Source organism: Anolis sagrei, chromosome Y, assembly GCF_037176765.1.
Source record: "Anolis sagrei isolate rAnoSag1 chromosome Y, rAnoSag1.mat, whole genome shotgun sequence".
Lineage (NCBI taxonomy): Eukaryota > Metazoa > Chordata > Lepidosauria > Squamata > Dactyloidae > Anolis > Anolis sagrei.
The window spans coordinates 69,473,202-69,488,963 of NC_090035.1; the positions used below are offsets into that span (position 1 = coordinate 69,473,202).

General features: G+C 40.0%; 1 long non-coding RNA gene across 1 annotated transcript; it reads left to right on the plus strand.

Moving 5' to 3' along the window:
- The first annotated feature begins 5,479 nt into the window (after window positions 1-5,479).
- Window positions 5,480-15,506, plus strand: LOC137095043 (uncharacterized). The gene is made up of 3 exons (XR_010908771.1): window positions 5,480-5,629; window positions 12,569-12,709; window positions 15,206-15,506. It is a non-coding gene; the product is annotated as an uncharacterized lncRNA (long non-coding RNA).
- Window positions 15,507-15,762: the final 256 nt, after the last annotated feature.

Genomic DNA, 15,762 nt, shown 5'->3' on the forward strand with positions numbered 1-15,762 from the left:
TACATTCAAAGCGCAAAAGACGTTTGTTCTCCATTAATCTGGGACAAGGAGAGGAAAGAAGAGGGCTAACTCTTGCCATACTCAGTAGAATTGGTGTCCCTTGTATGTTCTTTTTCACAAATAACTTTGGCCATTTTGATTACATTCTGAACTTGCTTTGTTACTTGTGTCCCATTTGTCATCCTGTCACTTGTCGGAGGGCATAAAAGACTCTTTGTGAGACTTCAGGGATTCCCTTCTAAACAAGGATATAATATTCAGATTCTATGCAGACATTGGGATAAGTTTTTCTGCAATAAATCGGTTCAGACAACCAGGAACCATGGTGGGTGGTGCCTTTCAGTGTGTGTGTGTATTGCTTGATATGGCACTGCAGATGGCCAGGAAGGAATGAAGGAAAATTTGTACGTACTTTGGAACTCAGTATTGGGGTTTAGTTCCAAGACCCCCTGTGGATACCAAAATCAATGGAGTCTCAAGTCCCATTCTATATGTTGGGCGAGTGGGCTTATTAACTAAAGGTTCTCCCCATAAATGTACAGCAGAGTAACTTATTAGCAGCAGCGTGACCCAGCACCAGTAGCACAAAGTGTTAAAAAGTACAAAAACACAGAGACCAATGTTATCTCTTCCATAGGAGGCTTTTCTTCATAGCAAAATAATATGGTTGTACTATTTGCAAGAACAAGGTTTCCATAAAACAAAGTTCTTTATACTTCCTTCTTTATTTCCACGCTGGGCTTCTTTCTTATGAAGATAAATAGCTTCAGTCTCACAGAGCCTCTGCTCACACTGAAGTTACACAAGAGCTTCACACAGTAGCTTTTTACACACAGCAGCCTTCACATACGATGGCCTTCAACTTGGGGCTTCTCTCACCTAAGCTTCTCACACCAGAACTTCTCCTACTTGGGCCAGGGGTTTAGCACAGCTGGTAAGTCACCAGCAATTATAAGATCTAACAACCAAAAGGTTGCAAGTTCAAAGCCCCAGGTCGGTGTAAACTACCAACTGTCAGCCCAGCTTACTGTTTACCTTTTCGAAAACAGCTTTAGCTGTAATTAGAGAAACTAGGTACCACTAAAAGTGGGGGAGGTGGTTTATGACGCCATAAAGAAAGAAGATCAGAAAATGCTGGGTGACCAAAAGGAAGGAGGAAGTCCTGATGGCTCTTCATCATAGAGGATGGAGCGACAGCACCCTCTTGGCTGGATTTGTGCCCAACGTTCCATGGATTCAAGCCCAGCCTTCCATGGCACCAAAAAACTGGACATTGAGTCGAAACAACAACACATCTCATTCTGTTCTGTCTGTCTCTGTACTGTCTATACAAAACGGCATTGAATGTTTGCCATATATGTGTACTGTATTCCACCCTGAGTCCCCTTTGGGTGAGAAGGGCGGAATATACATAAAGTGTTATTAATAGTAGTAGTAACACTGAGGTCTACCTCACATTGGTTTTATGAGTGACCATCACTCATAAAACCCCCCAAAAGCAGCAGAAAAGACTTTAAAACCCTCAAAATCTAAATGACAATACAGATACAAATGCCCAGTTTACTAGGTTTACTAACCGTGGAGTGCCTTTTCTTCAGAGAGCAGGGACACACCTCTCTCAAGCGCTGCCTTGGAGCCCAACTCTTTTCTGGCCTATGTCCAGAGGGAAGGAATGAAGGAGGGAAAGGGGGAAGGAAGGAAAGGAGAGCAGGAGGGAGGGAAAGAGGGAGAGAAGGAAGGAGGGAAGGAAAAGAGGGAAGGAAGGAAAAAAACAGAGATGGAAGGAAGAAACGAAAGAGGTAGAGAAGGAAGGAAGGGGAAAAAGAGGGAGGGAAAGAAAAAGGGGGCTACGCAGGAAAGAGGTAGAGAAGGAAGGAGAGAAAAAGAAAAAAAGAGAAGGAAGGAAAGACAGAGGGAAGGAATGAGAGGAGGAGAGAAAGAGGGAGGGAAGGAAGTAAAGAGAGAAGGAAGAATGGAACCAAAGAGCAAAGGAAGGAGGAAGGAAGGAAGGAAGGAAGGAAGGAAGGAGGTAGAGAAAGAAGAAAGGAGAGAAAGATGGAGGGAAAGAAAAAGGGCGGAAGGAAGGAGAGAAAGAAAAGAGAGAAAGAGGGAGGGAAGGATGGTCACAGCAACGCGTGGCAGGTACAGCTAGTAATAGATAAATAAACTGAGTTAACATCACAGTTTCATTGTTTTATCCCTGCTGCTTGTACTGTTGTTAGAGTTCCGTATTTCTATACTGATTCCAACTTGGTTTTCTAATGTCTTTAACATTTCAGTTGTCTGGTCTCTGGACCCAGGATCCTGGCAGAAGAGTGTTCCTCTCTTTGTCCAAAACTTATAATCACAATTCCCAGAATCATGAATCCACTGTTCTTCTCCATTTTTGTGGCATTGATAGGTACCGGTAAGTCTAGTAGTAGAACAAGGATGGAATAACACTGCCATATATTGTGGGTGGAGAGGAGAATACATTCGATGCATGTGAGGCCTTTTGTGGTTCCTGATGCTCCACCTTGTTCTCGTGGCCAAAGTTCAGGATACAGCTGTATTGGCATTAGCCTTTAAAATAATGCACACAGGGAGACTGCATAAAATTTTCTACCTGATCAACTTTCTGAGATACCTTTCAGAAGTGTCTAACATACATACATTAATACAAATAAGGATCAGAAAGGGGAACTCTTTGGGGGGGGGGGGGGAGTTAACAAGGTCTAGATTAAAACTTGTGCGCCAGTTGCGCCCGTACCTTGGGAAGTCAGATCTGGTCCACACTCTTGTTACATCCCGAATAGATTACTGCAACGCACTCTACGTGGGGTTGACTTCAACTAGTCCAGCGGGTGGCAGCCAGATTACTCACCGGAGCGTCATACAGGGAGCATACCACCCCTCTGTTATGTCAGCTCCACTGGCTGCCGATCCAGTTCCGAGCACAATTCAAAGTGCTGGTTTTGACCTACAAAACCCTATACGGTTCCGGCCCAGCGTATCTGTCCGAACGCATCTCCTTCTATGTCCCGCCTCGAAGTTTGAGATCCTCTGGGGAGGCCCTGCTCTCGGCCCCACCTCTATCACAAGTGAGATTGGTGGTGACGAGGAGCAGGGCCTTCTCGGTGGTGGCCCCTCGCCTGTGGAATTCACTTCCCGGAGAAATTAGGTCATCGACATCCCTCCTCTCTAAAACTAAAACTAAAAACATGGATGTGGGACCAGGCCTTTGGGTAATCTGGCAGATAGACAAAGGACAACGATGACTGGAATGGATAGGATTTGACAATGTGGAATGAATTTTCGAATTCTGAGCTGACGAACGTTGAGAGTTAAACTGGTTTTATTGGTTGTGATAATTGATGGTTTTAATTGTTTTATAATGGCTGTTGATACGTTTTTCTCTTATTGTTTGTGTTGGCATCGAATTGTGCCTTTTGTAAGCCGCCCTGAGTCCCCCCTCGGGGGTTGAGAAGGGCGGGGTAGAAATGCGTGAAATAAATAAATAAAAATAAATAGATTTTCTAGTAGTTGCTGTCTCAAGCAGTAAGATTTCTGATTTCTAATAGCAATGAAGTTGGGTGGATTATATGGAAGTAAGATGGGGGTGGAGCAGGGAGAGTCATGTCACCATTGAGCTCCTTTGGAGGAAATGGCTGCAATCAACCCTCTCTCATATGTTCAAAGAATAAAGGGATGGTCATAAACAATGCATACTATTTATGAAGTTCTTGAAAGAAATTGTGGGATAACATTATTAAAAAGAAGAAAAGAAAAATCATGCTGTGTTTTCTACTTTTCTCTTTGCAGCAAAATGTATTATCTGTAAATGTGGTTCCTGTGAGTCTGGTACCTGTAACAAAACAGATACAAGCACCTGCTATGCAAGAAGAGTAATTGTGTCCATGGGTAGGTACCTATAGTTCGAGTTGACAATCAGACAACTGTAAACTTTCAGAAACCTTTATCCATCCTAATTTGCGTTGTCTGAAATCTTTACAAGTGAGACCTCTGAGAGAACAAGCCATCAACTGCCCTGCTCAGATTTTGCAGATTTGGGGCACATGGCTTCCATTGTTAAATCAATCCAATTGTGGCACAGTTCTCCTACTGCAGTGTTTTTCAACCTGGGGATCGGGACCCCTGGGGGTCAGAGGGGTTGTCAAAGGGGTTGTCAGAGGGTGTCAGAGGGGTTGTCAAAGACCATCAGAAAACACAGTATTTTCTGTTGGTCATGGGGATTCTGTGCGGGATGTTTGGCCCAATTCTATCATTGGTGGGGTTCAGAATGCTCTTTGATTGTAGGTGAACTATAAATCCCAGCAACGGCAACTCACAAATGTCAAGGTATTTTTCCCCGAACTCCACCAGTGTTCACATTTGGGCATATTGAGTATTTGTGTCAAGTATAGACCAGATCCATCATTGTTTGAGTCCACAGTGCTCTCTAGATGTAGGTGAACTACAGGTCCAAAACTCAAGGTCAGTGCCCACAAAACCCAGTATTTTTTGTTGGTCATGGGAGTTCTGTGTGCCAAGTTTGGTTCCATTCCATCATTGGTGGAGTTCAGAATACTCTTTGACTGTAGGTGAACTATAAATCCCAGAAACTACAACTCTCAAATGACAAATTCAAATTTGGGCATATTGGGTATTTGTGGCAAATTTGGTCCAGTGAATGAAAATACATCCTGCATATCAGATCATTTTGGGAGTTGTAGTTCATCCACATCTTTATACATATTCTAATGGAAGCATTAATAAAAACAAAAAGAAAGACTTTTTATCTAATAATTAGCATTGCAAATTATCTAAGTTGCTTCTGCTCCTCCTCCTGATGCTGCTGGGCCACTTTCAGTCCCACGTGGTTTCCCCCCTTGTCTGCCAATCACAGCAGAGGAGAGCTTTTGGTGGGAGGATTTTCCGTCTGTTTCCAAAAAGGAAGAGAAGAACAGGCGGAGAGATCTTCAACGTTCTCTGCCAAAGGGACTCCTAAGACTATCAGAAATATGTGTTTTCTGATGGTCTTTGGTAACCCCTCTGACATCCCCCTCACAACCCCCAGGGGTCCCAGCCCCCAAGTTCAGAAATACTGCTTTAAAGACTAACATATTAATTGTGGCACTTATTTTCATGTATTATCTCTAAAGGCTTGAACCATAAGAACACTAGGGTACCACTGGATTGGGTTATTGTAAGTTTTTGGTACTGAATGGCCATGTTCTAGAAGCATTCTCTCCTGACGTTTCGCCTGCATCTATGGAAGGCATTCTCAGAGGTTGTGAGGTGCCTACTATAGATGCAGGCAAAATGTCAGGAGATAATGTTTCTGGAACATGGCCATACAGCTGAAAAACTTACAACAACCCAGTGATTCCAGCCATGAAAGCCTTTGACAATACATTAGCACTGGATTGTTATTTGTCAGAGTAACACGGCTATCCCTTTGGAACTGTACTGATAAGATTCCTTTCCTTTCAAGAAAAAGGCAGCAGCATGACATATACACAGGATGGCTGCATAGCCAGTAGTTACTGCCCTACAGGGAGCATCTCTATTAGTACAGAAGAAGGATTTTTTATGAGGAGCAATACGAAATGTTGCAAATCAGACAACTGCAATACGGATCCTCCTGAAGGTATGTTGAATTAAAATCTGCTAAAGGATGGGGTGAATCATGCAAGGATGCTTTCAAACTTACAACGTATTTTGTTTGCTGCTTGTTGGCTCAAAGAAATGCAATACCATCATTTAAGGAATGATTCTTCCCTTTTTACTGCTACAGAAATGCCCTTTTCTTCCTAAGGCAACCTTGCTCTGAAAAGTAGGTGGAATCTGGAGGAACAGAAACAATATAAATGGAAACAAACATTTATTGAGATACGGATAGAGGATTTAAACTGCAATGAGTCAGATACTGAACACTGGATTATCATATATACTCGAGTATAAGCTGACCCGACCCAAGGCATTTTTTTATTATTTTATTTATTAAATTGTCCAACAAAATGTAGAAGTATACATTCTTCTCTCTTTTTACAGTATCTTAGACAAAAGAGTATGCCATATTATATACAATCTAACAGTAAAAAAACATCAAAAACATCTTTAATCCTATTTCTTATCATTATTTTTAAATTTCCATTACAACTTATACTACATATAACTCTATCACACATCTTTTATCCACTTATATATATATTGTATTTCTTTATAATTATTATTATACCATTTCCCCCCTTTTCCCCTTACCCTTAGTTGGTGCCCCCTTCACTAGGACCAACCAACTCATGTTGTTTCACCATTCCAAAATATCATTGTTTCTCTTGCTGGCTTTGTCGGGATCCAGACGCCTTTAAAGAGCCAGACACAGGGGTAAACTATAAACAAAGTTTATTAAGGCAACAAAAAGGACTCAGGGACAGTTACTTCAGTGTCTCTGGTCAAAACTGAAAGTCTCTAGCAAATTGCAAGGTAAAAACTCAATTTAGCAAATAATCCGGATTAAACTGGTATATAATCTGGGATAAACAAAAGTTTGAGCAAAATGCCTCAAAATCACAGAGTTCAAAAAATGCAAACAAACAAGGTGTAGAAAAGCAAAGCCGTCATCCAAATGCAGTCCAAAGTCGAAATTAGTCCAGCAGAAGATGTTAAAGTCCAAAAAGCAGCACCATCGTCCAAGCAATCCAAAGTCAAGAAGAGGGGAAGTCAGCACTCATGATATTCCAAGCTAGTCGATACGCAGAGAATACAGTTCCAGGAACCAACAAGAGAAATGGCAGCGACAAAGACCCAGGCACGAATCCAACACTTTGCCTTTTGCAAAGTTTCATTGCTCCAGCGCTTACATTTATCTTACAACTCATTATCTGTTGATGAACTGTCCTCCGCCCTTTCCTCATCACTGTCACCTGCTTTAGCCTCTACAGCTGAGCGCCAACACCCATCCCGCCAGCTTTTCCATCTCTTATCAAGATTTAGGTCTCCCCATGTATTACCAGATTGCCAATCCCCAGAAAACCCCTCAAAGGTATCACTGGACATAGGTTGTGTACATACATCTCTGACTTCTTGCACACGAGTCCAATCCAACCCATCCTCCTCCTTGTCACAACTCCCAGACCCATTACTTCCTGTAAAACCCATAAAATCCTCCTCTTCAGTAGGAGCAGTAAGTATGTCATGGATCTGTTTCCTCTGATACTCCTCATCTGACTCTTGTTCGCGAGTAGTCCTTTTTACACCTCTACTCTTATTTCCCTCCTCTTCCATTTCACTTTCTGAAAAGCCCTCAAAAGAGTCTTCGTCTGTAAGTGACATGAATATTTCCTAATTCTCTTTCTTTGTTGCTCCTCGTCCAAACTCTGGGCACCTCTCTTGCCTCCTCTGCTACTCCTATTATCAGTTATAGCATTACCAGGAGACTCTACTACAACAGGCTTATACCCCTTTCCCTCATTAAATACATACTGAATACATTTTCCCCATATTTTCCAAAAGTCTGTTTGTTTATATATTCCCCTTTTAATTTTAATATTGCAAGTTAGCTTATCATTACTGCTATATTTCAAATTTCTCTATACCAATCTTCTAATTGAATTTCTTTTTTTCTTTCCGTTTTTTTTTGCTATTAACAATTTAGCTGCTGTTATCAAATTAGAAACCAATTCTTTCTCCTCTTGTAAAGGAATTATATTATCATGTATAAGTAATAATGCTAATTTTGGTGTAATCTCAATCTCTATTTTTATTATTGCTCTTATTTCTTTAAATATACTTTCCTGAAATTTTTGTATAATTTTACATGGCCACCACATATGAAGGTACGTCCTTATTTCCTGACAGCCTCTCCAGCACTGATTTGAGTATTTTTATCAATCTGATTTAATCTAATGGGAGTTAAATACCACCTCCATATCATTTTGCAGTAATTTTCCTTAATTCTTATAGACATATTTTTAGTAATCTCATACTCCATACGTTTGCCTATTCTTGATTATTCACTTTTCTCCCCAAATCTACTTCCTATACTTCCTTCAAATAATCTTGTTCTTGTTCGTCCATTAATAATAATTGATAGATATAATTTACTGTACTTTTTAATATTATGTTCTCTTCTTTAGTCTCCCTTTGAATTATCATCTTTTCTATTTTTGTATGTTCCCTACCTCCATTATACTTTTTCCTTATATCACTTGACCATTTACCCAATTGTATATACTTGTAACAATCTAAGTCTCTTAATTCCTCTTTTATCCTTTCCATATTTACCATCTTCAGGTCCCAGTCTTTTACTTTCATTAAACCTCTACTATTAAGTTGTACTTCAAGTTCTTTTTTCAAATTTCCTGGGAAGTTTTCTGTCATTAAAATTGACATGATAGGAGAAATACCTGGCATTAGGATTTTTTTATATCTCCCCCAAATCTCCAAAATATTTTTTTTAAAAAGGGGTTGTTTAAATTATTATACCATTTCTTTTTACCCTTTCCTCTATTACCCCTATAAAATGTATTCTAATTTCAGTTCTAATTTTTTATCATCTTCTTCCAGCCACTCTTTTTGTTTTGCTAAACTTTCTACTATATATCTCATTTGATTTTTTTTCTTAAATCTTTATTAAGTTTTATAGAATACATCGAAAGAGGGGGAATAATAAAAGAAGATAGAAAAGTGGGAAAAGTAAAGAGTTAAAAGATAAAAAGGGGTAGGGAAAAGTGGAACCGAATAATATCCAAAAAAAAAGTAAAATCCAAAAAAGTCCAAAAAAGTCCGAAAAAAAAAGGAGGGGGAGGACTCCCTTCTGATTCTGCTCAGATGTCAACTTTCAGTCATGTTTATGTGTATATTTAAAAGAAAAATAGGTTGCAGGAACCCCACTCTTAAAAAAAGGAAAGAGTTGGGTTCCCCTTCCTGTCCTCCGTTGCACCTCGTGTTCTTTTATACTAGTTTATCCAAATATTCTTCAACCATTGACCAATTCGTCTCCTTTATTACTTTTCCTGTGTTCTTTTTCAAAAGAAAAGTCAATATGTCCATATCTTTCATTTCATTAATTTTGTTTTGCCATTGGGATTTTCCTGGAATGTCTTCCTGTTTCCACATCTTGGCGAAAACCATTCTTGCAGCTGTTGTTAAATATACAAACAGAATGTCCTCGTTAGAATCCAATTTAATCTCCTCATCTACTATTCCCAGCAAATAATATTCTGCTTTTCTTGGAAAATTCTTTTTAAAAATTCTTTGAATTTCGTCGTGTATAACTCTCCAATATTTTTGAGATTTTTTGCAACTCCACCATAGGTGAAAAAAGGTCCCTTCATGTTCATTACATTTCCAACAATTCTTTGATACATTCTTATACATGCAATTTAATTTTACTGGAGTTATGTACCACCTATGAAACATCTTTAACCAATTTTCCTTTAAGTCCATCGCATAGGTGTACTTTAATTCATTTGATTTGAATGATATAACTTGAGGTTTGGTAGTCCAAGACCTCCCTCTTTCTGTGATTTATACCATAAACTTTTATTTATTCTAACTTTTTGTTCCCATTACAATACAGATTTAACATGTTTTGCCAGATTTTTATTTCTTGATCTGAAATTTCTACAGCTAGCATTCTAAATAGAAAATTTAGTTTGGGTAATATCTTCATTTTTACTAATGCTATCTTACCGAATCGAGCCCCCAGTGGCGCAGTGGGTTAAACCCTTGTGCTGGCAGGACTGAAGACCAACAGGTCGTAGGTTTGAATCCCGGGAGAGGCAGATGAGCTCCCTCTATCAGCTCCGGCTCCTCACGCGGGGACATGAGAGAAGCCTCCCACTAGGATGACAAAACATCAAAACATCCGGGTGTCCCCTGAGCAACGTCCTTGCAGACGGCCAATTCTCTCACACCAGAAGCGACTTGCAGTTTATCAGGTCGCTCCTGATATGACAAAAAAAAAAAATCCTACCGAACCATGATAATTTCAGCTTACTGTATTCCAGTAATTTCTTATCAATTTCCTTTCTCAACTTAGTTAAGTTATTTATTTCTTAGTTTTTAAATTTTTAGTTATATTTAGTCCAAAATATTTAATTGTTTCTTTAATGTTAATCTTAATTTTCCCCTCCTGTTTTATATTTTTTATCTCTTCTTCTTGATAATTAAATATCATCATTTCTGATTTGTTCCAATTAATTTGTAACCCTGTTATTAATCCAAATTCTGTTAAATTAGCCTCTATTTTCTCCCATTGTTTTATTGGATGTTCCATTGATAAAAGGGTGTCATCTGCAAACAAATTTATTTTGTATTTCTCTTTTATTCCTTTTTCCTTTTATACTACTGTTGTCTCTTATTACATCAGCTAATAGTACCATTACAATTGCAAATAAAATTGGGGAAAGGACATCCCTGCTGCGTGCCTCATGTTACATCTATTTTCCCTGTTAAACCATCATTCACCATTATATTCCTTTCCACCATTTTTTCTTTTGTGGGGTGGGATTTATCCAGTTTTCTATCCATAACTCAATTGAAATCCCCTCTTAATATTACATATCCCTTTTTTATTTCTTCTAACACTTTAAAAATCAATCCATACTTCCTATAAGCAATCTCTGATATAACATCTAGAGGGCAGAGTTCTATTTATCCATATCAATGATACAAATCAGTATAGTTTACCAGTTCTCTGCTTCTTCAAATCTTGACCAGAATCCATTGGAGATTAACATCCATGCAAACCAGTGGTTCTCAACTTCTGGATCTCCAGGTGTTGTTATCCTACAACTCCCAGCAAGTTTACCAGCTGTTAGGATTTCTGGAATTTGAGAACCACTGATCTAGAGCAAACTTGCCCAACATAACAAACTTTACATACTGATGGAATTTCATGGGGTTAACCTGGCATTATGTCAATTATAGTTAATCCACAACCTTGTGCATTTTGTACAATTAAAAATTGACTTTTATTCACATTTGAAACACACAAACACAGGAAGATTTGTAAAAAAGTTGAACCATGCCCCTAGAACAGCATTTCTCAATCTTGGGGTTGGGACGTCTGTGGGGTTGTGAGAGGGTTTCAGAGGGGTCACCAAAGACCATCAGAAATCATATATTTCTGATGGTCAGAGGAACTCTCCTCCTGTCCTCTTCCTTTTTGCAAACAGAAGATGAATCCTCACACCAAAAGCCCTCCTCCACTGTGATTGGCTGACCTCTCACCCAAAGAGAGGGCTGTTTCTGAGACTCCAAATGGGGAAGGGAGAGCAAGCGTGCTGGGCGCATGGCAGCATGGTGTGCATGTGCAGCTGAAGGAGATTGTGCAAGGCTGGAGGGGGGCTCAACACCTGTGAGTTCCTTCAAGTCATGGGCATTCTGTGTGGGAAGTTTGGTTCAATTCTATCATTGGTGGGGATCAGAATCCTCTTTGATTGTAGGTGAACTATAAACTCAAGGTCCATTTCCCCCAAACTCCACCAGTGTTCACATTTGGGCATATTGAGTATTTGTGCCAAGTTTGGTCCAGATCCATCATTGTTTGAGTCCATAGTGCTCTCTGAATGTAGGTGAACTACAACTCCAAAACTCAAGGCCAATGCCTACCAAACCCTTCCAGTATTTTCTGTTGGTCATAGGAGTTCTGTGTGCCAAGATTGGTTCAATTCCATCGTTGGTGGAGTTCAAAATGCTCTTTGATTTATATAACTACAAATCTCTGCAACTACAACTCCCAATTGACAAAATCAATCTCTCCCCTCCCCTCAACCTCACGATAATTCAAATTTTGGTATATTGGGTATTTGTTCCAAATTTGGTCCAGTAAATGAAAATACATCCTGCATATCAGATATTTACATTACGATTCATAACAGTAGCAAAATGACAGTTATGAAGTAGCAACAAAAATAATTTTATGGTTGGGGGTCACCACAACATGAGGAACTGTATTAAGGGGTCACGGCATTCAGAAGGTTGAGAAACACTGCCCTAGAATCTCCTGTCTCAATTCTGTGAAACTCCAGAAGTAATACAGGTTCTTTGGATATTTGCAAAGTAGGAGAATATTCATGTATAACTCACACCAAGCCCCTAATTATATTCCATGTAGCAAATAAAATAGACAACTTTAAAAAATGTGTGTAATGTCTGTTTTCATATTAGGCTTACAAATATCTTTGTCTTGTAATTTCAGTAAAAGTGTTTGCATGATGGATGGGCATTATGGGGTAGGGAAAACAACAAACCCAGTGGGTTGTTGTAGGTTTTTCGGGCTGTATGGCCATGTTCTAAAAGCATTCTCTCTTGACGTTTCACCTGCATCTATGGCAGGCATTCTCTGAGGATACCTGCCATAGATGCTGGTGAAACGTCAAGAGAGAATGCTTCTAGAACATGGCCATACAGCCCAAAAAACCTACAACAAGCCAGTGATTCTGGCCATGAAAGCCTTCGACAATACAACAAACCCAGTTTTCCAGCAATATCTATGTTGCATGAATGTTTATGGAGAAGGAACAATACGTTTTGACATAGAAATCTGCTTATTCACCAATTCTACCTTCCCATGCTACAGTGCCAAAAGAAGACACCACAGTTAGGAGAGCGATGTGCCCTTCATGTCTAGCTGTCTACCCTGCGTCTTGTAAGCCCAATATGATGACATGTGCTGAATCGGAGAACCAATGCGTCAATATTACTGGAGCCAATACCATAGGTAAATCTAGATAGAACACCTTGACTCAGGGTCTGTATTTATCCTTGGACGCTTTCCGTGCTGAACATATTTGAGATGCCACATTCTATAACTTCACATACACCTCTCTCTTATGTGCATCTATGCTGCTGGGAAATTTTTGCCATCTTCTTAAGAAGAATGAGACTTGATGGCAAAAGAGGAATAGGCCTCATGACAAAGGCCAGGCTTCTCTGAGAAAAGAGGGGCAGTGGGGAGAATCTGTCACCTTGCTTGCATCTCCCTCACATGCGTCACCCTTCTGCAGAGGATCCATTCTGGCTCCATTGGAACCAGCACAACACAGGAAGACTCCCATATTTTGAGGGAAGCATCTAACAATGCTTCTACCCTAGTTGGGAGCGGGGCCTCCACCAGAAATCACTCAATGTCACACTCCCCCTGAGGACACAGGTCCACAGTCTCGGGGTCCTTCTGAATTCATCGCTGACGCTTGAAGCTTAGGTGTTGGTGGTGGCCGGAAGGGTCTTCGCACAATTAAAACTTGTGCCCCAGCAACGACCGTACCTCAAAAAGCCTGTCTTGGCTATGGTGGTCCACGCCTTAGTTCATCCAGAATGGACTACTGTAATGCACTTTATTTGGGGCTGCCTTTGAAGACGACTCGGCAACTGCAGTTAGTGCAAAAGTTTGCAGCCAAATTACTAACTGGGGTGAGCTTTAGAGAGCATACCATACTATCAGCATGAAGCCGGCCATTGTTTTTAACTGCGCCATTGTGTGTTGTTAATGTTATTGCTTGTTTTTGCTTTATTTTGCTGTATTATTGTTGTTGTTGTTTTATTGTTGTTTTTGGGCTCGGCCTCATGTAAGCCACACCGAATCCTTCGGGAGATGGTAGCGGGGTACAAATAAAGGTTTATTATTATTATTATTATTATTATTATTATTATTATATACCATGCCCTTCCTAAAGCATCTCCATTGGCTTCCGACAAGTTTCTGGGTCCAATTCAAAGTGCAGGTGATTACCTATAAAGTCCTATATGATTTGGATCCAACCTGTCTTCGAGACCGGCATGGCTTTGAGATCCACTGGGAATGCCCTTCTCTCGGTCCCACCATCATCCCAAGTACGGTTGGTAGGGAGGAGAGAGAGGGCCTTCTCGGTGGTGGTTCCCTGGTTCTAGAATGCCCTCCCTAGAGAGATCAGCTACCCCTTGTTTCAAGCCTTCTGTTTCAGCTTAAAACATAGCTTCTTAAGCAAGCCTTTGATCTTACATAGATTTATAAAGGATTAGTCCAAGGATTTACTGTTGGCATCATGTCAGCACTGGGCTGTGTCAATCGAAACAACTTGTTTTTATCTGCTGCTATGACTGCATTTAATTAATTTTAATGTTTTACATTGTAATTATGTATGTGAATGATTGTAATTTTATAATTTTTATCATTTAGATGTATGTATTGTCTATATACACTTTGCTGTATTTGTTTAGCCGCCTGAGTCCCTTCAGGGAGATGGTGGTGGGGTAGAAATAATCCATTATTATTATTATTATTATTATTATTATTATTGTCATGTGATAGCAGGCATCCTAGGACACTGATTTAGATGAGTGTGGTGAGATCAATAGAAAAGCCAGGAGTCCAGGATATCTGTGGCAAAGGCTTAAAATATTCGGCTTCTTCAATTCCCCGTAAGGCTTGGTTTCCAGAACACTTTCCCCTGAACATGCTCCATCAATACCCAGAAATCTTCTCTGTGCAAGACTCATTCTACAAGCACCTACACAACCCCACACACAAAAGTATGAAATGACCTTTTTGTTACAGGTCTTTTTCACATTGGGGAGCAACATGGTTAAATCATTCTTGCTCATGAGAATTAAATGTCCTAAGATCCCAAGTCCACAAAACACAACCCAAATAAATAACTGACACCAAAATAAATAAATCCTGGATAGCAGAGATTCCTCTCCATCCATAATTTTCCATGTCAGGGTTTCCTGACACACAAGAAAATTCCCTTTCTTCACCAAGGATCCAAATGCCTTCCACGCATGCCAGCTACTGGTTTCTATAGGAATAGAATGCGAATCTACTCTGGGTTTTAGTTTAAATGGTAAACAGGTTACTCAGTATGTCTAATCCTATTTCCCAAATACATCCAGTAATGAAGATATCTCCTAAAAATGGGCATTTGTCTCTGGAAGGGAGCAATGACGAATAATTAACCAGAGTCTTCAATCCACAGCCCTGGAATCAAGCCATTCCTTAGGGAGACACTGCCATAGTCCTGTTCCTCATGCCCTTTCACATGAGGGGAGGCTGTATACATATGGATTTAAGCAAATCAATCCAAATCTGGAACACTACATGAGGTTGGCTCTATTCACTTGCAGACACTGGGGACATAGGATGGAGATGCTCTACTGCTTGATATATACCCTTTGTTTGTTGGGATGCAACGCAGGTGTGGCATAACATGTATGTTTGTCTATTATTTTTTCACAGCTGGTGTCCCAGTGCCTTTTACAGCTCGAGGATGTGCTTCTCCTGCAGTAGCTGTTTTTATGCCAGGTTCTTATGTCTATTATAGCTGGAACAATTTCCTGGTTCATACTATCAGCATGAAGCCGGCCTCAAATAGTGCGAGTCTGGGTCTAGGGAGCACCACTTTTGTCGTCCTCCTGCCTAGTCTGATTGGAATCTTGTTCACCAAATTCCTTTCTTGATCTCAGTGCCAGAAGAGTTGAGATACTCCACCTCAGAACTGGGAAGGGCAAACAACCTAAATAAAAAAGAATAATCAAAACACATAATTGTGCTCATCTGTTTCAATATTAAAAGGATCTTGTACCACATTTGCAATTAAGAAAATGAAGTATGTTGCATAAATTTGTGTCGGCTGGGTTGGAAGTAGACTTGGTTTACCATTTGGTACAATTTGTAAGGGGTGGGGGTAACCATGCTGGATGGATTCACAAGAAGAGAAGCCATGTAAATGTATGTTGTGGTGCTGTGTGCCTTGATGGGTAAACCTGGAATCACACTGTGTCCAATTTCATGCA